Source organism: Rhipicephalus microplus, chromosome 2 (assembly GCF_043290135.1).
Source record: "Rhipicephalus microplus isolate Deutch F79 chromosome 2, USDA_Rmic, whole genome shotgun sequence".
NCBI classification, from domain to species: domain Eukaryota; kingdom Metazoa; phylum Arthropoda; class Arachnida; order Ixodida; family Ixodidae; genus Rhipicephalus; species Rhipicephalus microplus.
This window is the reverse complement of record NC_134701.1, coordinates 131,229,393-131,253,181: the sequence shown is the minus strand read 5'-3', so window position 1 is coordinate 131,253,181 and position 23,789 is coordinate 131,229,393. Positions and strand designations below refer to the sequence as shown.

Here is a 23,789-nt window from a genome sequence, read left to right as displayed (position 1 = left end):
AAGAGCTTTCGTTGAACAAATCGTTCTAAGTCATGGTGCCCCGGAGAAAGTAATAAGCGATCGTGGATAGCACTTTGTCGCCAACTTGACCGAAGAAATATTCTGGCTCGTGGGTAGCGAGCATGCCACCACAACAGCCTACCACCCACAGGCCAACGGCTTGTGTGAGCGTTTTAACCGCACGTTGGCTGACATCCTCAGCATGTACGTTTCCTCACACCACTGCGACTGGGATGAATTTCTAACGTACGTTCTTTTTGCATACAATTCTTCCACCCACGAGACGACTGGATTTACTCCCTTCTTTCTTCTTCACGGACATGAACCGACACTACCGGTGGATGTAGGGTCGGGCGTGCAACGCGGATTCGACTACACCCTCGATACAATGAAAGTGACTCGCAGGCTGCGGCAGGCTCGAAAACTAGTAAATGAACGAGAGATTCGTCAGTAGGAGAAGAACAAACACAGCTATGATGCTAGGCGACGAAGTGTTGTTTATCATCAGGGCGACTTGGTGTTCTTGTGGACTCCCTCCAGGGCGAAAGGGAAGACGACGAAGCTTCTTCCCAAATATCATGGACCTTTCAGTCTTGTGCGCCGGGTAGCCGAGGATAACTGGGAGGTGGTTGACCAAACTGGGAAAAAACGTGACGTTGTGAATGTGGCGCGTTTAAAGCCCTGCCACGTTCGATTGGGCTCCGATGCCAACGACGCGGACGATGAGTCTGATGATAATCATGAGGTGAGCGATCTAGGCGGTGATGTGCGCGAGTGCAGTGCAAGGAGAGATGACCGCGGATTCTATAGAAGTGTTGTGCGCGGGAACAGTGCGACGAGTGATGAATAGGGTTTTTATCAAAGTGTTGTGCGCGAGTGCGGCGTGCGAGTGCGGTTCGGGAGTGCACCAAGATCTTGGTTTGCGTCGTGGTGTGCGCGAGACAGAGACCAGTGATCCAGAGCAGTGCAAAGGCTCCGATTCTGAAACAGAACTTTACACCCATTGGAAGACATTTCCAAGCGCCGACAACGGGCAACGAAAGGTCGCCGCTTACGACACTGACACTGACTTGTATTACAGTGCCAACGAGTGAACTTCCGTTGATTGATTGATTTGTGGGGTTTAACGTCCCAAAACCACCATTTGATTATGAGAGACGCCGTAGTGGAGGGCTCCGGAAATTTTGACCACCTGGGGTTCTTTAACATGCACCCAAATCTGAGTACACGGGCCTACAACATTTCCGCCTCCATCGGAAATGCAGCCGCCGCAGCCGGGAATCGAACCCGCGACCTGGAGTGAACTTCCGTGCCTTTTGTTTTCCGATATTGTGTTGTTTACGTTTTCGTGTTTCGCGATTTATCATTTGTTGTTTTTTTTAAACTTTTCAAACAGATCTATAAACTTCTCCTAAGTGAGCACCCCCATATCCGCTTGTACAAAAGATTGCTTTTTCATATTTGTATGTGTGCATTGCAAATAAAACGAGTGGGTCACTCTTTTTTCTAGGGGGAGGTGTCGCGAAAGGCAGAGTTAAGCAGAATGCTTTTTCTTTTTCCAATGGTGTTACATTCTTTTTCAACTGCTCTTGAAGGAAAACCCCCAAAGAAGAATTCTAGCCGTCAGGGGGGAAGCTACATCCGGTCGTTTCCTTCGCCCCCCGTGCGTAAACGACTGCAGGCACACAGCAGGGGTGCTTCGCGGGACGACCAGAGGCCGAAAATTGGGACCATGTGTGCGCGTCGCCTCTGCTTGCCGGAATGTGGTGTGTACAGAAAGTGAACTGGTTTTGTCGCGAGGCAGCATTCAAGCGACCATGTAAACTCGTGTGGGGATTGGTTATCTTCGGCTTGCCTGATTGGTTCTAAGAAGCCGATTTCCAATTGGTGGAAAACGGTGCTTCTTCCCGAGGTCCACGTTCTCGTGAACACCCCAAAACTCCATTTAGGCAGCGACTCGAGGCCATTTTGGGGAGAGCGGACTTGGGGCCCACATCGCATCGCACCACCAGAGACCAGTAAGGCAGGCCGACAGGGTAATGCCATCATTTTCTATGTTTTGTATTCATTGTCCAGTGCATTTTGTAAATTGAAGTTGCGTTAGCTAAATAAACCCCCAATGAATCCTCCCCGAAATCATCGTGTTGACTTCTCATCGATTGCCTCGGCGGAGTCTCACCCACACTTATTCGTCTCCCTGGTCTTCCGATGCGCCTAAATTTGAACAACCCCGACGTTTGGCTACAATATCATATGATTTATTTGCTTGGCAATACTCAAGAAACACCAGCAAAGAATTTATTGAAAAGTAACAGCACCGGAACTCTCGCGTGGCACAGTAACCACCGTTTTTCATGCCCACCTTGGAGTTGTTATCATCATTGTCGTAGTTATAGCCAACTACTAGCGCCACCACACAAATATGGTTTGATGTACGACAAGCTTAGCCAGCACTAGCGGCCTCGTCAGCCTCGTTTCCTCGGCCTTCGTCACACGTCATCGTTTGTATCACGTTCACGTGAAGTTTGCTGTGTGTTATCTGTTTTCTGCATATCTTTCCGAGACTCCGAGAGACTATAGCAGGTGCAGGCACTAAGCAGTGCTAGCAGTTTTTTCTTCAGAAAAAGGTGGATTTGTTGAAGGAAATTGGCACACACAAGAAGCAAATCAACCTTTGCAGAGAGTGTCGCATTGCTCGATGGACCCTGATGACCATTTCAAAAGACCGAGAAAAAGTTCTGCAGCTTCACCGAGAGTCGCAACTTGCACCTACAAGGAAATTATTACACCTGGAAAATTTTCAAGATGTCGACCAAGCTGTGCTGACCTGGTTTAAAAATGCCAGGCTGCAAAACATCCCAGTACCCGCAAGTTCGCCAATGCACATGAAGTAACTGGTTTTGGAGGAAGTACAGGTTGGCTTTTTCGTTTTCACCAGACGAACAGCATAACCTGGCAGGTAGTGTCAAGTGAAGAAAAGGCTGCAGACAAAGAGAGTGCACATTATGGAGGAATGATCTTTTCCGGAAGATTGCAAAATTGTACTCTAAGTACAACATTTTCAACGCTAACTAGACTGCTGCGAACAAAAAGGAGGATTTAGTGATCACGTACCGCTAACGAAACGGTGCTACACTAAGAAACATCCTAGAGCAAAATGAAAGGAGAATGTAGGCAAGGCCTCGGTGGCAAAGCAAAGCTCACCTATAAGCTTGTGACAAAGCTCACCGATTATGAAGTATGTGCGCTCAAGGCTCAACAAGGAAACATTGACGAGATGAAGATTGCTGCCCTTGCATTTACTACCGCATGACTTCCACGAATGCAGAGCCACAACATTCACAGTGCCCAAAGGGCGAATATTGGTGGTGTGCACACAGCAAGGCAATGGCTAGGCAGTAAGCCCCACCTAAGCAGAAGGATGTCAAGGGTCAGTTGGCGGTGCACGATATTCGAGCATCGGTACAGCCTTCCTGAATATGTTGCTGAAGCCATCCCTCCAGTCTACACTGTCCCCTTGTATCGAAAGTTGTAACAGCACCATCCCCAAGGCAAAACTCGAAATTCAAAATACAGTCTACATTCAGTAATCAGGGGTGGAAGTGGACTTTAGTGTTTTGGAGCAGCTCAGAGAGCAGCAATAATTCTGCTTTGGAGCCGCTTTGGCACAGCAAAAAGGAGTTTTGGAACAGGTTCCGAGCACCAAAAAGTGTGTTTTGGAGCAATGCAAGTTAGTTTTGAAGCAGCTTTTAGGGTGAAACATCATCGTTAATCGGAATAATTTCTCGTAAATAAATTCCAACTTTTCCTAAACAGTCAGTACTAATGAATGAACTTACCAGACTTACCACCTTCAAAAGAGAGAGAGAGAGAGTGTGTGTGTGTGTGTGCACGTGCGTGCGCGTGTGCACGTGCGCACACGCGCGCGTGTTTGTGTGTGTGTGTGTTTGTGTGTGTGTGTGTGTGTGTGTGAGTGTGAGTGTGAGAGAGAGAGCTGAATGGCTCGTAGCGATACGTCATAAACCTCCGGCGTCAGAAGGATTACATTTTCAGTCGGATAGGCCACACTCGCCAAACCCTGGTTTACTTCGACATGCCTAGTCACACGACAATCACACCTAAAAGACCCAAGTATGTGTACGTGTTGACAACAGGTCATGAGCACACATGCTTCACTATGATGCTGTGCTGCACGACAGATGGGACAAAACTGCAGTCATACATTGTATTTCGCTGCAAAACGCCCCCGAAGAACAAGAAGTTCCCCACGAACGTGATCATACGTGCAAATGAAAAGAAGCTCATGAATAAAATGATGGTAAATAGGGTGGTTCCAGGTGGCTTGGATGAAGCGACTGGGAGCAAACTTGCACCAGCCAAATATGCTGGTCCTAGACTCATTCAGAGGCCACATTTGCCCTGGTGTCAAGGAAGCCCGGCAGAAGGCCAACACAGACCTGGTCATCATACTGGAAGATATGACTTCTCAGCTACAGCCACTTGATTTAACCGTCAACAAGACATTTAAGGACCGTGTTGCAAAGTTCTACAGAGAGTGGCTCGTGGATGACGATGTCTCCACGAGCCTAACGGGACGCCGCAAGAAGGCTCCTCTCAGTGAAGTTGTGACGTGGGTGAAGGACACGTGGAATGACATGCCAGCAGAAATAATCGTGACAGGCTTTAAAAAAGTTGCATTTCAAACATTCCACCACAGCCATAACGTGAAAGCACCCCGAGCGACTCTGCACATCTGACACCAAGTGCTTCTCCCACCTCGACACATCGAAGTGCAAGCTGTTTGGCAGCAAGCACTGCCATCAGTGATGCCATGTCTCTGCAGAGACTAACCTATCACAAGCTGAGCCTTAAACCACGGCCATCCCTCGAGGGCACGCCGAACGACTGCTGATCTGACACCAAGTGCTTCCCCACCTCGACGCTCCGTAGTGCCAGCGGCTCGGCAGCACTACCACCAGCGATGCTATGTCTCTGCCAAGACCAACATATGAAAAGCTGGGCCTTCCATCACGGCCGTCCCGTGAGGGCCCCCCGAACGACTCTAAACATTTGACGCGAAGTGCTTCCCCCATCTCGATGCACCGAAGTGCCAGCAGCTCGGCAGCAAAGCACTACCACCAGCGATGATACATCTCTGCTGAAACCGATGTATGAAAAGCTGGGCCTTCCACCACGGCCGTCCCGTGAGGGTACCCCGAGCGACTCTATACATCTGACAAGTGCTCCTCCCCACAACGTACCGAAGTGCCAGCGGTATGTCGTGACCGAGTACGTCGTGACCGAGCCAGACAAAGCGGACTCCAGAGGCTCAATACCACCGATAGACAGTGGAGTATCATACAGGTCACGGACCTGTGCCGCCTTAAGTGCACCTCCAGACCACCTCACTATGTCGGCGCAGGCACAGCGCCGGATGAACCGCTCTCCGACGTCAGTCGGGCCAAGCAGGGAAAACCTGCTCTCAACGATCAATCAATTTTGAGATATCTCCACTAGCCCCTTGAATGCCCGTTGCTTTATCCACAAATTAGCGTAAAAAATACTTCTCAGGCTTCGCATGGGGTACGTTTCCCTCTCCCTGGGCCGGAGCCACTCCCCTTCCCCCCACTGGAAAGGGGGCTCAGTCCACCCGCCACACGAGTCAGTGGACCGGTCATGGGCCGTCTTTCCGATTCAGAAAGCTCCAATACGCCTACCAGGCTGCCGGTGCTTAAGGCCTTCCGAGCCCCGTCGCCAGTGAGGGAGGCCTAAATCATAAAGCCTCTAGATGTTGGAAAGTAGCGACGCTCCTTTATCCACGCCGGCACTCTCTCGGCGCGCCGGCACCCTCCTCTTTTTTCACCCCCTCTTTCGCGGAGCCCGCGCATCCCAAGCGCTGAATGGCTGCGGCGGGCGATACCACCCAGTCAGATGACCCTGACGTCACGAAAAGCGCGCGCAAGCAAACTTCGCGCGCTTTTCGTCAATCACGCACGCCATGAACCCTCCAGGCGCCACGCCAGCGCTGCCGCTCTGAACGTGTGTAGAAAGCAGTAGATCCACAACATCGGGAGAAAGGACTTCGCCCCTTCTAAACACGTCGTTCTTTGCGAGGTTAGTGTTACCGATTTCGTTAAATCTCTAGATAAAGTCGTACGAAGATTTTAATGCTCTTTGCATCGCTGGACTCTCCGTTCAGTTTAATAGCGAGCACATATAAATATGGATATAGCTGGGTCTGAATGAGTCGCTGAGCTTTTTTTGTAATTCTCTGTGCCCTGAGATAGTTTTCGTGTGTTTTAGCGCGTGCGTTAGTTTTCTTAATGTGTGTAATTTGTAAATTAACGTGTGTAATTCCTACGCATGTGTGTGTGTGTGTGTGCGTGCAGGTGTGCGTTTATGTGTGTGCATGTGCGCTTGCGTGTATGCGTGTGTGTATGTATGCGACTGCATATGCACGCTTATGTGTGTGTGTATGTGTGCGCCTGTGTGTTCGCGCGTTTCTGTACGTCTGTATTCGCGCGTGTGTATGTGCTTGTGCGGACGTGTGTGCGTGCGTTTGTCTATGTATTCGTGCCGGTGCGTGTGTGTGTGTGTGTGTGTGTGTGTGTGTGTGTGTGTGTGTGTGTGTGTGTAAGCGTGCGCCTGCGTGTGCTGTGCTGCGTGTTGCGCATGTCTGCATTCGGGCATGTGTGTATGTACGTATGCGCACGTATGTGTGTGCGTGTACGTGTGGGCGCACGTATGTGTGTGCATATGTGCGCCAGCGTGTTCGCGCTTTTCTGTACGTCTGTATTCGCGCATGTGTATGTGCGTGTGCAGACGTGTGTGCGTGCATTTGTCTGTGTATTCGCGCCGGTGTATGTGTGTGCATGTGTGTGCGTGCTCCTGCGTGAGCTGTGTTCTGCGTGTGTGTGCTGCATGTGCTCCGTGTTGCGCGTCTGCGTTCGCGCGTGTGCATGTACGTATGCGCACGTATGTGTGTGCGTGTACGTGTGCGCCTCCATGTGCGTGCGTTTGTGCTTGTGTATGTATGTGCGTGCGAGTGTGTATCTGTGTGCGAGCGCTCGTGCGTTTGTGTGTGCTTGCGTGCTTGTGTGTTCGTGAACCTTGGGCTGGATACTTGTGAAGTCAGGAACTCGTTTACTGTTGTTGCGTGCTGTCTGTATATTTACAAAGTTTCAATACGGTTATAGTATTTTGTTGTTCTTTACGTACACTTCATGTTTCGAAGGCTTGGACCCTAATATATAAGTAGGTAAATGACGTTTCGTTTTTGTTACATGTGTAAAGTGCACGCTTGCACCGTTTTTTACTTCAAGAGTGAAAACGAATTCGAATGGGAGAGATGTGTTTGAGATGTGTTTGTTACTATGCGTATACTCATATATCACGGTCATGTTTCAGCTCCATTTCACCAATGATCAGTTTGAGCCGAAAGTATTGGAAGCCCATGGACTGAAAAAATTGAAGCCCAACGCAATTCCTACTTTGTTCTCGCATCGGCCGCCGCCAAAAGAACGAAAACCCCCGTCAAAGAGGTTGGAAATTCGCAAGAAATGCTCAAGAAAACGTAAGGCACTCTTCAGTGACGTTCCCTTATTAAATATAGCATTCTAATGCGTATCTTAACTACATAATGGAACACAAGTGACGGAGAAATACTGTTGTTCGAAATCAGACCATCCACTCAATGGTGATTAAAGATTACACACACGGCGCTGAAATGCGGAAAATATTGTAGTTTTTTGCCATATACCTAAGCACGATGATTCGATCTCAATCCAACCTTTATAATTATGTCAAAGTGTAGCAGAAAAGTCATTGTAGTTTTGAATTCCTGTTACAGAAAGCCACGTAAACTATGGAGGGCCGCTCGACGCCGAAGCGCCGAAAGTATTTCATAAAAAGCACGAGTTCTGTTGCGAGTGTCCATCTTGTGATTTGACCTTTCTTTGAATTACGTGATTCAGCGGGTTTGTAATACATGTGGGCGTATTCTGGTTGTATCACAATAGGTGAGGAATCCGTACTGGAGCATACCACAAGCAAACAAGGAGCGTTTGCTGAAAATCAGTGTAGCTCCCCAGAATCGGCAGACTCTGCTGGCTCCGCTTCTTCTGCAGAGGTAGCAGAGCCCGAAGTTAACGAAGTTTGCGAAAACGAAGTTAACCAGCTGGTGGAATCTCCTTTTGAAATCGTCCACGACAACTCCTGTAAGAGTCGCCTGAATGATTTGTGTGGAATGCCACCGTAATTTTGTTTCTCAAAAATATTTCCACCTGTCCTTTTTATGTGCAGCCCATGACAGATTTAGCCCTGAGGTCAGCAGCAACGCAACTCAAGATATTGCAGCAGTTGATAATGGTAAACCAAACGTTGCTTTTTTTGATTTTGTGGTCTAAGCATTGACATTTCACCATCCAAACAGGCTTCCCTGGAACTACATGTCAACCGGCGATGAACGCAACCAGTACTGCACGACCTGTGCTTTACACTTGTAAGAGACGAACTGTTGAACACTCAGACTTATCCTAATTTGTAACATGTAATATTGAGGGCTTACGTCTGAATTGCTTTCAGCGTGCCAAGAAGCAATCCAGGGACGAATTGCGGAGCTCGAACGTCTACAGGAAGCTACCGCGAGGAAACTGGCGCTCGCTAGGAAGAGGTATCTTAAAAGCGAAGAAGAAAAGGAAGAAATCAAGAAAAGGCTCAAAGGACTTTTTAATGATGACGAAATGAGGTCGATGAAACGACTGTTCGCGCAGGGAGCGCGATGGGAAGCAGGCACACTCGTCAAATCGCTGCAGCTGCGCCTGGCGTGCGGTTCCCAAGGATACGGACTCCTGAGGGAGTTCGGATATCCACTCCCGTCGGACCGTATGCTTCAGCGCCACATTCAGCACGTCAAGTTTCGACCTGGATTCATTTCATTTCATTTCATTTATTTATACTGTTAGCCCAGAAGTGGGCCGTTACAGGGTGGAAGTACAAACAATTATTTGCAAAAAAGAAGTACCGTACAGGTCTCGAGATAATTTCTCGGTATTATTGTGACTAGCAACTCGAAGTTATACATAACATACATAAATGGAACACACATGCGATGCAATACATACACGCAGAACAGCACATGACGCATTTGAGGCGGCACTTTTACACCGCGCTGAAGATTTGAAAGACAACTACTGCAGAATCATGCAACCAACAAAAAGTACACACACACGCCAAGAAAAAAAAAAACATATGTCACTGTTATTCGGAAAATAAACGTTTTAGATTCTGTTCAAATGATGTAAGCGAGGAACAACCAATTATAGACTCTGGCAGCATATTCCAATCTTCAATAGCACGTGGAAAGTAACTAAACTTAAAGCAATCGTTACGTGGGACTAGGGGTGGTATATACATATTATGGCGATGTCTGGAGTGTTCTTGTGTGTTGACCTGGAAGTAATCTGAATAGTTTAGTTTAAAATGATTATGAATTAACTGGAAGAGGAATTTCAGACGCTCAATCCTCGTCCTAAGTTCAGGACTATCCAGTCCAGCTTTTTTACAGAGTTCAGTAGGAGAATGATGTCGGGGATATTTATTAAAAATAGATCTCGCACCAAGTCGCTGTATTTTTGTTATTTTATTGCAGTTTGTCTTTGTGTAAGGGTCCCAGACAATTTTAGAATATTCGATAATAGGTCTGACAAGAGTTTTGTAAGCATTACTGAGAGATATACTGGAGCCTCTAAGGGCGAAGGTATGGCTTGGGTAAAACGCTTGCATCACCAAATTTTCTGTGTCAGCAAATAGTAGCAAACACAAATACTGGATACTTGAACCTGTGGTTACGACTGGAACTTCTCGGGGGAAAATGATTTTGGCCCATTGCTATAACTTGACACATGTCTTTCTAATCTACTAAATCTTCTGTAAAATGACTTGTTTTTTCTTCGTCTGGTAATTCCATTGTGCAGGTCAACCTTATGCAACCTGAAGAACGCCATGCTTCGTTGATGATCGATGAGATGCAGATTACACCAGGGCTCGTATATGACCATTCCTGCTGTAATGTGATGGGAGCTCCTACGTTACCACTGGCCGACGGATCGCTCCCAGACGACTGTCTTGCTACCCACGGCTTAGTTTTTATGCTCGGGGGATTCTCATCTAGGTGGAAGCAGACAATTGGTTATCATTTAACTGGAAATTAGTTTGACGCGAACAGCCTAAGAAGCGAATTGATTAACATAATAACGGCTTGTGAGTCGCTCGGATTAAAAATTCATGTGCTAGTATCCGATATGGGTGGCGGAAATCTGGCATTATGGCGACTGTTCGGTATTCGTGCAGGAAAGTATAGCCGGCCATCGACTAGCTGTGTTCACCCTTGTGATCAGTCAAGGCGACTGTGGTTTATGCCAGATGTGCCTCACCTTTTAAAGAGCCTTAGAAATCACCTGACAAGAGGCCAGGCTATTTACCTTCCCGATGACATCGTGAAAATGCATCAACTGCCTACAAACTGTGTTGATCTTCGTTATGTGAAAGAACTTATTGAACACGACGAAAAAAGTGAGATCAAGCTTGCTCCTCACCTTAACTCGTCTTGTGTTGAGCCAAACCATTATGACAAAATCAAAGTGAAATTCACATACAGTCTATTTCATAACGATACATCTGCTGGCTTGCACATGTTAGTTGAAAATGGTAAGATTAGCAAGGACGCACTGACTACGGCTTGGTTCATTTCGACCGTTTTTCGGTGGTTTAGGCTAATGACATCAAGGACTAGTAAACTGGCGTTTAGCCATTCAGTGCAAGCAGCTTATGGTGAAGCTGTCAAGTTCCTTACTGAAATTGTTGACTTATTCTCAAAGATTTCTATAGGGGCTCCGACAAATGCACCTTGGAAGCCAATACAGACCGGCATCACTGTCGCCACATTGACTGCATTAGATCTTCAATCTACGATGCTTGACAAGTATAACTTCAGCTATTTCTTATTGAGCAGACTCAGCCAGGACCCACTTGAAAACTTGTTTTCAACCCTGCGCTCGAAAAACCCCATTCCGAGATTGTATGAATTCAAGTGCAGTCTGAGGAGTGCTACGTTAGCACAGTTCTTAAGGCCGAGCAAGAACGCCAGTTATTCGGATGATGGAGCGTTTATGCTGTTATCCCTTGAAGACCAGCCGAACAATGAGGGTCAGGAGCAAGTGCAACTTCCAGATGACCTACTCGATCTAACAAGTGAAGCAGATCAGTCGATAGAATACTTGGCAGGGTATGTTGTATCCAAACTGCTGAAACGGCTGCACTGTGAAAACTGCCGCGCCGCACTCGTCAGCGATAAGGCACCAGCAAAATTAATCTCACTGAAGAACTTCTCAGAGTCGGGCCTTGCGCTGGTTAACCCTTCGCCTGCTGTCGTGGAGATTCTCAAGGTGACGGAAAACTTATTCAGAAGCAACAGAGAGGCACTCATAAAAAACACTGTGACCGCTGTAGAACTTCAGGCTGCAGTCCCTAGAAGCATTTCCATTGTGACTTGTTTCCCTGCATGCCATGAAATCATTAAAGATATTGTAGGCATCTATGCCAAACTGCGAATTCACATTCTTGTCAGAAACGAGGCATCAAAAATAGTCCCCGCTACAAACGGCAAGTGTGCAAGCAAAAGCGTTGGCATGCACGTCGCTGCGGCAAACATATGCTGACAATTGTGCCCGCCTGCAGCAGATGCGATTTATTTCGTCGTTGTGTGTGTAGCGCTAGAATAACGACGTTTGTAGCATGCGCAGTACCTCTGAATAATATATATGTAGGTAGACCTTTACTGTATGAGAGCTGTCTTGCTGTTCATGTAACCCATGTACAGATATCTTGGGCGTAAATAGCATGCGCCTTGGCTTCGAATTTCTTACAACGAGCGGTTCTTCATTGTTGCGCAAAAATAAACGCGTTGCTACTGAAATTTCTTTTCTTCTTCAGCTAACTGCACAGTGAGCCTACATGCATTTTCTTGGTTCACTGGACACAGTGAATTTACGGCAAGTAAAACTACCTTCCTATTGCAATCATAGTTACATATTCCTCAAAATTTAGTTAATATGATAAACTGTGTTCAAGAAATTAACGACAAACAACTTCTCAGTCGAGGAAAAATACTTTGTAGCTAGAGTAGTACATTTTTAGAACCACATACCAGTCCGGTCCGGAACCTTCCGCGCCGCCTTGATTATTTTGTAGTTCAATGCCATCAGTTATGAAACACCGGTAGCATTTTTCATTGAATTATTCTTTTGAATAAAATCAAACGATTATACTCCTTCGACCTTCGTGCATATAGAAGAACATATGTTGGTTAGGCTAAAGTAAAACATCTCACAGGGTTCCTTATGCGTTCATTTAGGACGACTCGAAGGAGAAAACAATCTTCTTTTTCCTCTCAGCCATTGTATTTAGGTGTATTGATGCTGCCCTGCCACCCTTCCAAAGCTTTCTGCGCCTATCGTGATTTTGCACTACCTCCAAGTTTGGAGGCACCCCGCCTGGTTTTGCATTGCCTCCGTGATCGGTACACCTTTGACCAAGCTACGACGCGATGTGATGACGTCATCATGTGACGCTACGTGACGTCATGATGACGTCACAAGGACGTCACGTAGCATCACATGATGACGTCATCACATCGCGTCGTAGCTTTGTCAAAGATGTACCGATTACGGAGGCAATGCAAAACCAGGTGGGGTGCCTCAGAACGTCACAAATTTTGGCGATCTGTGACGTGTTTGGTGACGTCACCAGATGATGACCTTTTTCATCACTATATATAGTCACCGACGCCACGGGACGCGAGACGCCTTCGACGCGGGTCGCCGACGGTCAATTTCCGCGTTTGATGAGGCAGCTAAGGCTTTCGTCTTAATAAGTCAATTAACAACCGCTCAATGATATCTTGGCAGCAGCCGTAAAGTAAATAGCCCTACGCACGGAAGCAAAGTTACGTATCTGGTATATGTATGTATTATGCGTGTATGCTCATATAAAGAAAGAGCCACGTACGCGCTTTTCGTAATGGCTCTCTTCTGATAAACTTTACATCCTGAATTTTGTGAGTTAATTATAGCGTAACATAGTCTTAGAAGCTTCCATCTGAGCGGTGGATTTTGCTTTTTTTTAACAGACTGAGGTAAGTCCCAAAGTTAATGGAATGCAATATCTCGTCGTTTCATCGTGACGGAAGCCAGGCACGCACGGTGACTTCTATGCTTGCTTTTCGCCAACACAACATGAATTTTACAAAGCGACACTGCAGCACTTATCAAGTTCTCGTCTATACAATGTGCTGCCTACATTACATGCACTTAATACACATCCACGTTACAGACAGCCGAAGCGGCGATGGAGAGGTAAACCGCTAAGCCGCAAGCTGGTATGCTCATTTTTTCGAAGCGCTTCCGCTCGTATTTATCGAATCTTCTTAAAAAATATGTCTGCCATAATGTTCTATGGGAAGCCTACTTTCGTCATGACTCTTTCTTAAGGGACATATTCTCGTATAATGCTTCAAGGAACCGATTAAACAAGCGCGCGCATTGAATCTAATGCGGCTGCAGCGAGCCAGTGGAGGGTTCAGCGTGCCGTGCGCACCGCGCCGGCCGGGAGAGGAGAGAAATCCGAGGAGAATTGAGGAGGAAAACGCGCGCGCGGAGGAGAGTGTCGCTACTTTTTAGATCTAGGGGCTTTACTAAATCAGATATCCCCCTCACCGCCTCGTGGTAAAGCGAAGCGGTGAGTAGCGTGTAGCCAGCCGACCACGCCCGCACGGACGACACAGCCTTCGCCTTATACTTTAACCACCTTTCTAAATAGGACGCGATGGGCTTGAGGGTCGCCACGACAGCGCTTGTCAACTGGTACAAACTGAGGGGAAATGCTGGATCACAAGAAGAAAACAGAAGTGCCAAGACCTCAGATGCACGCGTGGTACACCTGTAGAGCCCACCCACATAAGAGCGGTAGTCAATGTATCCCACAACGGATATCGCTCTCCTGAGGGCGGTCACTTCAAAAGAACAGGCCGAAACGGTCCTTCTGGATGCTTCTGTGTCCAACACAATGGACAAAGCAAGTGACGTCAAATTGACGTTTCTCATATCAGGGATACCCATGATGGATTCCGAGAACGCACGCCAAGTTAGCTTTCTGAGAAGGTATATATTGATATTTCTAAATTCAAATTTCTTGGTGGGCTTGAGAGGAATTGAAACTCTCAAAAAGTTCCAAAGGGAAGGAATATGTGTGGAAGACATCTCCTTGGAGCGTTGGTAATCAACCGAGTACGTCGTGACCGAGCCAGACAAAGCGGACTCCAGAGGCCCAATACCACCGATAGACAGTGGAGTATTATTCAGGTCACGGACCTGTGCCTTCTTAAGTGCACCTCCAGACCACCTCGCTATGTCGGCGCAGGCACAGCGCCGGATGAACCGCTCTCCGACGTCAGTCGGGCCAAGCAGGGAAAACCTGCTCTCAACGATCAACCAATTTTCAGATATCTCCACTAGCCCCTTGAATGCCCGTTGCTCTATCCACGGATTAGCGTAAAAAATATTTCTCAGGCTTCGCATGGAGTACGTTTTCTTTCCCTCGGGCGTGTAAATAGCCCGAAGGAAATCACCATCACTACCTATGAGGCATTTCGACTTATGTGTTATGACTCCAAGATCCCTCATATAATCTATGGAGTCAGCAAGGTCGTGAGTGGATGAATATAGGATAATGTCATCGCCTTGCACGATGTATCCTACGGACGCACGACTCTTGACCAGTCCTCTCGACCTAACATTCTGTGTGTAATGTTCGCAACACAGTGCGGAGATCAACGACCCCACGAATGACGTCGACCTCCACCCGCTCAGCAGTACCTTGCTGTATGGGATGTGTGCACCCAACACCTCAACCACCAACCCATCCAGCTCAGACACCAATCCATCACAATTGGCCGCTGTGTCTTGAAAATCTCTGAGTCTGCGCTTGCGCAAACAGTGCGCAAGCACTTCCCATATCATCTGCAGCAGCCATTTAGGGACATTGTGATCAAATCGGGAGGCATCGATCGCTGAATAGTAGTGGGAGTAGTACGTAGAGAACATTGGCCATGAGCGAAGGTTGGGAGATCGTGCTGTTGAGAAAGCGAGGGGGCCCCAGCAGGTCCAGGACGAAACACGTACCAACGTACGAATGCATGGGGGTCCATATTATGACCCGGGTTTTTGCCTCCTCCTTTAGCACAGCGTGACATATATTTGAGGGCCAGAGAAGCTCCTCCATGTCACCAAACATCAGAGCAGAGACGCCCGCGATGGTCTTGGTCCAGAAGGCCATTTTTTCCTCATCGGGAAACAACCTCTTCAAGGACTTAAGGAACTGGGGCGTGGGGGACGCCCCCCCGGAAGTACCCCAACGAACAGAGTAGTTGCGATACTCCCGGAAAGACACCCCCCCCCCGTCCCCGCCTTGGGCCCGTTGACCCAGACGTCAAACCACTGTTCAAGCGTCTGCTCGACCCATTCCTTGTGCTGCGCAAAAAGAAGGGACTCACCCTGCCCCCACTTTCGGACCTGCCAGATTACCTCCTCGTGATCCCAACCGCGTGGACCTCCTGCCGTGTAAAGCCCCGAGACAGCCAACCTGGCGTCTGTTCCATAGGCGCTCACCTCCCTCTCAATGTCCGCGAGGATCGTACGAATGACGTCATCCCTGTGCCTATCAAAATCAGCGGCCAGGACCTCCTGGCTGGGCTGGGGGACACATACAACGTGCGAAGCCACGAGCACGCGCCTTTCCACCTGAGCAAGAAAGCTCCGGTAGAAGGCCGATGCGTCGGGAGACGTCGACTCGACGACGTCACAGAAATCGAGAAGGAGGGAGAGGGGCCCGGTGAAAGAACCAGCCTACTTGACCAGATGATTGAGGTGGGACAAGGACGTGTACCTAGACCTTCGAAGGGAATGAAGCCTAGCATAATTGGCCGCTACACGCACGCCATCAAACGCGCGGCGCACTGCCGAGCCTGCCTCATCCCAACGAATGCCCTGGGCCCACGTCCAGTCCAAAGTGAGCTTGTCTGACACCTTTCCGCCTATGAAATGCCCGAGTTTGTCTCCCTCCAGTACATCTGGACCACTCCGTGATGTGGTCCTTCTGAACGGGGGGCGCTTGTTGTGTAACCGAAGGCCTTGCCCGCCCAGTTCAGCGGCGAGGTAAACCAAGGCAGGAAGAGCCAATCGTGGCCTCATGGTACGTAGGCCGCGTGAGAGGTCAGTCCCTGGCCATCAATGTCCGCTTCCTCTGCGGATGTGAAGCCAGGCTCCACAAGCTCCAGTTTGATCTTATTAAACATGGAGCGCAAGAGGAAGAACAGAAGAGGGAAGCCTCCCACATTCTCCAAATCCCAGTCGCCACCGGTGCGGATGTTGGGCACCAACGCGTCGAACGAGATGGTCGCGTGATTGATGTACAAATCCCGTTTTGAATCGACCACATTGTCGACGCGCTCTGCAGTCATGGCCGAGACATGCAGAGAGGTGGCTTGTACAGCTCGCGGGAAAGGCAACCCTAGCCCGTTGATCGATGCCCAGGTCAATCCGAGCGAGAGTGCCGCCGTGTAAATGTGACTTGCTGTCACGACGGCCGAACCCGAAAGCCAGATGGACAGGGACAGCTCTGCACGAGGAAGGTAGAGCTTGTGCTCCCCCTCAATGAGGCCGAGCGCCCTGGCCATCCTAAAGGTAGGGCTGGCCGCGCAGACAGCAAGGAATGGTGACACACCGAGCAGATTTTCGTCAAATCCGGGTGGGTAGGCAGCTCCCTCGGGTGCCGCAAAAGTGGCCTCCGGGAGCATGCCAGACTGTCCAATGTTGTACCACCCTAGCCACGTCAAGTGAACAGGTGCCGCAGCAGTCCATTGTTCGCCAGCGGGCCAGACTTTCACTTTTGGAAACGATCTTCCGTTCGCCTGCTCAAATAAGTGGGCCAGGGTGGAGAAGAGTCCAATTGAATCTCCGTTTGTTTCAGCCTTCACGAGCGGGTCGACGAAGAAGCGCCTGCTCATTTGGGATGCCAGCGCTAGTGCATGTTCAGCGCAGCCTGGTGTAGCAATGTAATTGTACATGTACTCCCAGGCCAGGCTGACGTCCAGCTGCCTGCCCCCTGGAGCCACATCCTCTCCTGCGGGTCCAAGGAACGCGTCAACCAGATCGCACACACCTGGCAGTCCGAGATTATCGAAATTGCAGAGTGCGTGTCCGATGATCGGGACTTGCACTCCGCTCCGTCCGCTGTCGAAATTTCGGGCCTTGGCCTGTTTGTGCTCGGTGTCTATGAGCACGATTAGGATGTTGAAGTCGCCAGTGATGTAGTTTAGCGACGCGTACGGGGCCGTCAGAATTGTGACGTCCTTCTGGCCCTCCGGAGCCAGGGAGTCCTTACATCCGTGGGAGTACCAGACACGCATGCTCCAGTACTCTGGGCCCACGAACGAGAGGAGGTATGGGACCGCAAACCGGTTCCCAAGTGCACTGAGCGCCATGGGAACCAGCGCAGTCCCGCTCCCCCACGTCCCCGGTCCCAGTTCAGCGTAGTCGCCCTCCAGGATGAAGGATCCTCCGAGGATCCGTGTGTACGTTCCGAGATCAACACACCCAATCTTCCCGGTGGGCACGCCGGCGCCAGGTCCCTCCACCCTCCGCTTGACAGTATCGATCCGCAAGCTTGGCACGAATCTGGTTGGCAGTTGGGTCAGCTTGTTGATGTTAGAGGCCAACACCACCAGTTCGTTCAGGAGAGCACACCTCACCATAGGCGCTTCATCGCGCACAGGGAAGGTAAGGTGGCCGACGAACGAAGTGATGTTGACCATTGCGGCGGTGTCGATAGTGCCGGGAAGGCAGAAGATCCTGCCGGCGGCGAACTCACCGAGGTTTTGGGCCAGGGCAGAGATCATATGTTCATAGACCGGGGTTAAGATGACTTCACCGGTCCTACCGCTTCCATCTCCCGTAAGGCAGCGAGCCGGAAAGGGATGTAACTCAACTGTGTCTCGAGGAATTCTTGGCCACGGGCCACCTTGATTGACACAGGACACAATGGCTCAGCCCACTGCCATGGGGTCAGGTGAACGAGAAATGTCGTAGTCTGTTGCAGCGCGACCTGGTCCAGTAACGGGGCAGCCCCCATCACCAAGGACATAGCCTTGAGTATGGGGAGGTCCCAACTAGCCCGGGCCGCACTGATGGGAGTGGACAGCACGCGGTCATCAGAAACAGCAGAGGTAGAAGTTCTCTTCTCTGCTGTCTCTGCCGTTTCTGCTGTGCTATTTAAGGGATAGCTCCCCCGGAATCTTCCGAGGCGGGGTCCCGAATTCCGCCAAGGGCTCTGAGCCACACCAGCACCACCTGTGGCACCACACACAGACAGAGAAGAGAAAGACTAAACAAAAAAGCAGAGAAGGAAAAATAGAAAATTTAAAAGTTTTTATAAAAATTATAAAGAAAGGTGGAGGGTGCGGCTCGGCAGCAAGCACTACCACCAGCGATGCCATGTCTCTGCCGAGACCGACGTATGAAAAGCTGGGCCTTCCAACTCAGCCATCCCGTGAGAGCACCTCGAGCGACTCTACACATCTTATGCCAAGTGCTTCCCCCACCTCGACGCATCGAAGTGCCAGCGGCTCAGCAGCAAGCACTGCCACTAGCGATGCCATGTCTCTGCCGAGACCGACGTATGAAAAGCTGGGCCTTCCAACTCTGCCATCCCGTGAGAGCACCTCGAGCGACTCTACACATCTTATGCCAAGTGCTTCCCCCACCTCGACGCATCGAAGTGCCAGCGGCTCAGCAGCAAGCACTGCCACTAGCGATGCCATGTCTCTGCCGAGACCGACGTATGAAAAGCTGGGCCTTCCACCACGGTCGTCCCGTGAGAGCCCCCCGAGCGACTCTACACATCTTATGCCAAGTGCTTCCCCCCCCTCGACGCATCGAAGTGCCAGCGGCTCAGCAGCAAGCACTGCCACTAGCGATGCCATGTCTCTGCCGAGACCGACGTATGAAAAGCTGGGCCTTCCACCACGGTCGTCCCGTGAGAGCCCCCCGAGCGACTCTACACATCTGATGCCAAGTGCTTCCCCCACCTCGACGCACTGATGTGCCACACATCGAAGTGCCAGCGGCTCAGCAGCAAGCACTGCCACTAGCGATGCCATGTCTCTGCCGAGACCGACGTATGAAAAGGTGGGCCTTCCACCACGGTCGTCCCGTGAGAGCCCCCCCGAGCGACTCTACACATCTGATGCCAAGTGCTTCCCCCACCTCGACGCACCGATGTGCCAGCGGCTTGGCAGCAAGCACTACTATCAGCGATGCCATGTCTTTGCCGAGACGGACGTATGAAAAGCTGGGCCTTCCACCACGGTCGACCCGTGAGGATCCCCCGAGCGACTCTACACATATGACGCCAAGTACTTCCCCCACTTCGACGCACCGAACTGCCAGCGGCTCGGCAGCAAGCACTGCAACTAGCGATGCCATGTCTCTGCAGAGACCCTGACGTATGAAAAGCTGGGCCTTCCACCTCAGCCATCCCGTGAGAGCACCTCGAGCGACTTCGCACAAATGACCCCAAGTGCTTCCCCTGCGTAAGCATGTTTTTGAGTTCAGACCGATAGAATGGGGAGCTGTCAATATTGCTGGCAGACATGAACAAAAAAGGCCGTAGGAACGGCCGCCTAGTTCAACTATTTGTCAGTGGCAAGAGTTTAATCTAATTTTCATTCTTGCAATCTTCTTGTTTCTGACATGTTTCATCATCTTTTCACAAAATTTGCTTCAACAATTCTGCATATCTTTTCAATTATCGCAACCTAAAAATACGGTTCTGCGAGCGTTTCCCTTTAAAGTGGGCACGAATACTGGGTGTTTTCACCACATGCCACTTCAGAACAGTACGCTCCATCGGCACCATTTTGGTATTGTTCAAAAGCTTGGTTTTCAGACATTTTTTTTAGTTCCTTCGGCAACCCTGTGAATTCCCGAGAGGCAAGAAAAAAAGCACCCGAAAAAAAAAAGAGCTTTGGCACGTTGCCATTCGTCAAATGAGACACGTGATCAGAATTCTGTCATCTGGTTGGCCTAAGTGCCATGTCGCCATTTAGACAGACTGCGTGTGACTACAACCACCATGCTCGACTCGCCTCTATGTCAATAGCTCGCTTGATCGGCGCAGGAAGTTTATCATGCCTGGCCGTGCAAAAAAGTTTCATACATGCCATCACTTTGGGCGTAAAAGACAAAGGGGAAAAGTGCATGGAAAGGACATGGCATCGTCGCAAACAGCCGTTCACAGAGCACCGCCGGACCACGCCATTGATGCCGGTAGTGCACTGGCTCCAGTTACGCAGTCTACAAGCCACGCTTGTGGTGAGAGATTAGACTCTGAGCTCGTAACCCAAGAGGAAGTGCGGGAGGCGCACGCAGGAGAACAAGCAGTGCTTTAACAGCTTAGATCAATGCCAGCGACTACGCAGGAGATCGAAAACTTCTGCTGACAAAGCGGCACAGAGACTATAGCGACGGAAGATGCAGCTCCGTACACTATCATGGACCTCAACGTTGTCAATGAAATCGATTTGATATGTGAGGTTTAACATCCCACAACCACCATATGATTATGAGAGACACTATAGTAGAGGGCCCCAGAAATTTCGAACACCTGGGGTTCTTCAACGTGCACCCAAATCTGAGCACATGGGCCTCCAGCATTTCCGCCTCCATCGGAAATGCAGCCGCCGAAGCCGGGATTTGATCCCGCGACCAGCCGGTCAGCAACCGAGTACCTTAGCCACTAGGCCGCCGAGGCGGGGCGCTGTCAATTATCTCGTTCTTCAAGCTATGCGTTGTCACATCTGCCATGCAAAAGTCAAGCTAACCCGCCCCGATCTTAAGTACGATTTGGCAGTAAAGCTAGATGTGATGTGCGACAACTGCGGCGAAATCGGGGATGCTTGGAGCTCGCGTCGAGTGGAACGCTCTGTAATATCGAGACCATTTGCAATAGACATGCTAGCAAAACGCGCAATGCTTTCGCCTAACAACAGCCAGACTGCAATGAACAACATATTTTTCGCAATGGGGCTGTGCCGTCGAGCAAGGAATGCATAACAAAAATCACCTGAAACCCGCTGCTACACGAGCAGCTGAGGATGCTTGCGGCAGTGTGTGCGTAAAGTGTCATCGCTCTTTGAGGACTTGTGTTTTGAACACCGTGATAACATTGCAGTGCGTTTCGATGGAAGCTATATGGCTCGAGGTCACCCTTCACGCATCGGCATTGGAGCTCTTACTGATCTTTTTACAGGTTATGTTCAGGACTACGTCGTGCTTTCATATTTTTGTTTGAGCTGCAAGGTGGGACTGAAACTTGGTAGCGAGGGCTATGAGCAATGGAAAAATGCTAATCACTGCCAGAAGAACACCAGTAGTAAATCTCACCAAATGGAGGTCGAAAAAGGCCGCGTCCTTTTTCAGAAGTCCCTTGACCAGCACAATCTTTTCTATACAACAGTTTTGTGTGACTGCGACACCAGAACATACAATGCCATAAGAGAAAGATGCCAAAGTTCATAGTTTAATTGACATAGAAAAAGAAGAATGCATAAAGCATGCGCAAAGGGGAATGGGGACAGCTTTGAGGAACTTAGTTTAAAGGCAAAAAAAAAAATAAACGAAGGTCGCAGTTGTGGGAATCGAGGCCAGCCCGCTGCCTTTGCGCGGGCTTTGCCGCCTTTTCTGCCGTTCTCATGTCCCGACATGTCTTTCCTCCTTTGCTGTCTGTCGCGCTGGGAGAGCGGAGCGACGTTTAACCCCCTCACCTGGTAGCGAATGTCGACTGTGGCGCCGCGCACGCAGTCTCCCGAGAGGTTTTGCGCGCATGCGTTGAGAGCGGGTCAGAGACCTCTCCGGAGACGACATGGGGGTAAGCAAGCTTTTCTTTTTCGTCTGTCAGCTCCCTGTGGGGCTCGTTCAGACTTCGCCAACAGCGCCTGGCAACCGAGGCAAACGCTCACCTTATGTCGCCCCCCCCCCCCTTTCCGAACGCTAGGCTGAAGAGTGGTGCGGGTTTCTAGTGCGTGGCCAGGCTACACCGACCCGTATCTGTCCGAAGCCAACGCGAGCGCCTTTGCCCTCGCCCGAGCAACCGGGCGTTGGTCCCGGTGTCTCAGTGAATCACTTTCACCGTGAAGACGTGCTCGTGGTGGCACCCTGTGTGGTACTTTGCACCCATGGCGTGGGTAAGCCCATTTGCTTTCCCGCCACGCCTTTGCAACGGGCTGTACTGCGTTTTGGTGTTGCCACAGACAATAAAGTGTTGCGACCTTGAGCAGAACTGTGTTCTCGCCATGGCGACAGTTAACGCGTGCCCTGCGGCTCGCTAAGACCGGACCCACGCCAGTGGCCACACACTTTCCGGATACGTGTCACTACACTGGTGCACAACCTGGTATCAAAAGCTCTAAGCTTTTTGATTGCTCTTAGCGAGTCAGTTCGCCTGCGCGATTCGGGCTCGTCGCAACATGTCTGCTTTGAGGCATGCAGTGTTGCACAAAGAGGCCATCGCCTCTATCGATGGGCACCCTTCAGCACCCGTCTGTGTCATCACCCCCTTTTGTGGTGAATACACAACCAACGTGGTAGCTGACGCACTATCACGTGCCCCCTTTTGTTTGCAGAGAACCTGGATTTCGGTACGACGGCCGCTCGCGATGCCTTAGCACATGCAAGCGTCGAGGGCGAAACAGCGGCGAAAAGGGGGAGTCCCCATGATGACGACTTTAGCTGCTATCCAGGTAAGCGGCACACTGCATAGCGGCCGAGCGGGGGAATTTTCCGAAGGCCTTTGTGCCGAGAGCGAACCCGTGACACCGTGCACGCGGCGGTTGCTGCGGTCCTGAGTGGGCGCGATACCAGACTCCCTCATTTGGGAGAATGGGAATCGCTTTCGGCAGCGAAGAGCTACTAAAGGCTCAGCAAAGTGATCCGTTTCGAGTCTCAGAGGGATAGAGCGCCGTATACACTGCTTGATCTGCGGCCGACGCCGATAATTTGTCTTGAAGAGGCGCGGAGCGCCGTTACGCTGCTTGTTCTGCGGCGGGCGGGAATAGGGGGCTGAAACAGCGCGTGTCGCGGAGTCCCCGGCGTATTCATTTTTGCTGGACTATGACGACGTTCTGCTGAACTATATAGCCACCAGTGGTGCCAATTTAGCGGATTTCCCGCTAAATATGGCGGATTTTATTTTATTTCGACGGGAAAAAAATCAGTCTAGCGGCTAGCGGATTTTCTGACGGGCCATTTTTGTACATAGCGGATTTCTGTCGGATACCTCACGCAGTGGACCAATTCAAAATCGCCCTGCAAGAAACCATTCCCGTGTTCTCTAAAAATGCGGAAATTGTTTAACTTCAGAGGCTCCTGTTCACTTGCTCCGCCTATCTCAGACAAACGAATCCGTGAGGTTTCAAAGCGGCGATCGCTTTCTAAGTAATAAACAACGGACGAGCTGCGATGCACCAATTTGTGGACTCTGCGCGCCCCCTGCCGCTTGCCGTGCAAACAGTGAGTCCGCTATCGTGCAGGGAGCGGGCTCACTGTTTGCACCGCAAGCGGCAGGGGGCGCCTGTAGTCCCGGTGGGAAGCGAGGCGATTGGCGAAGTAGCTACCCAGTTG

General features: G+C 50.1%; 1 protein-coding gene across 1 annotated transcript in view; it reads right to left on the bottom strand.

Annotated features, from left to right (window-relative positions):
- Window positions 1-8,709: 8,709 nt before the first annotated feature.
- Window positions 8,710-23,789, bottom strand: part of LOC119170729 (KICSTOR complex protein ITFG2) — a 123,827-nt gene continuing 108,747 nt past the window's right edge. The window contains exon 15 of the mRNA XM_075886808.1: window positions 8,710-8,922. The gene's annotated coding sequence lies outside the window, so the exon portion shown is untranslated. The remainder of the gene's footprint in view (window positions 8,923-23,789) is intronic.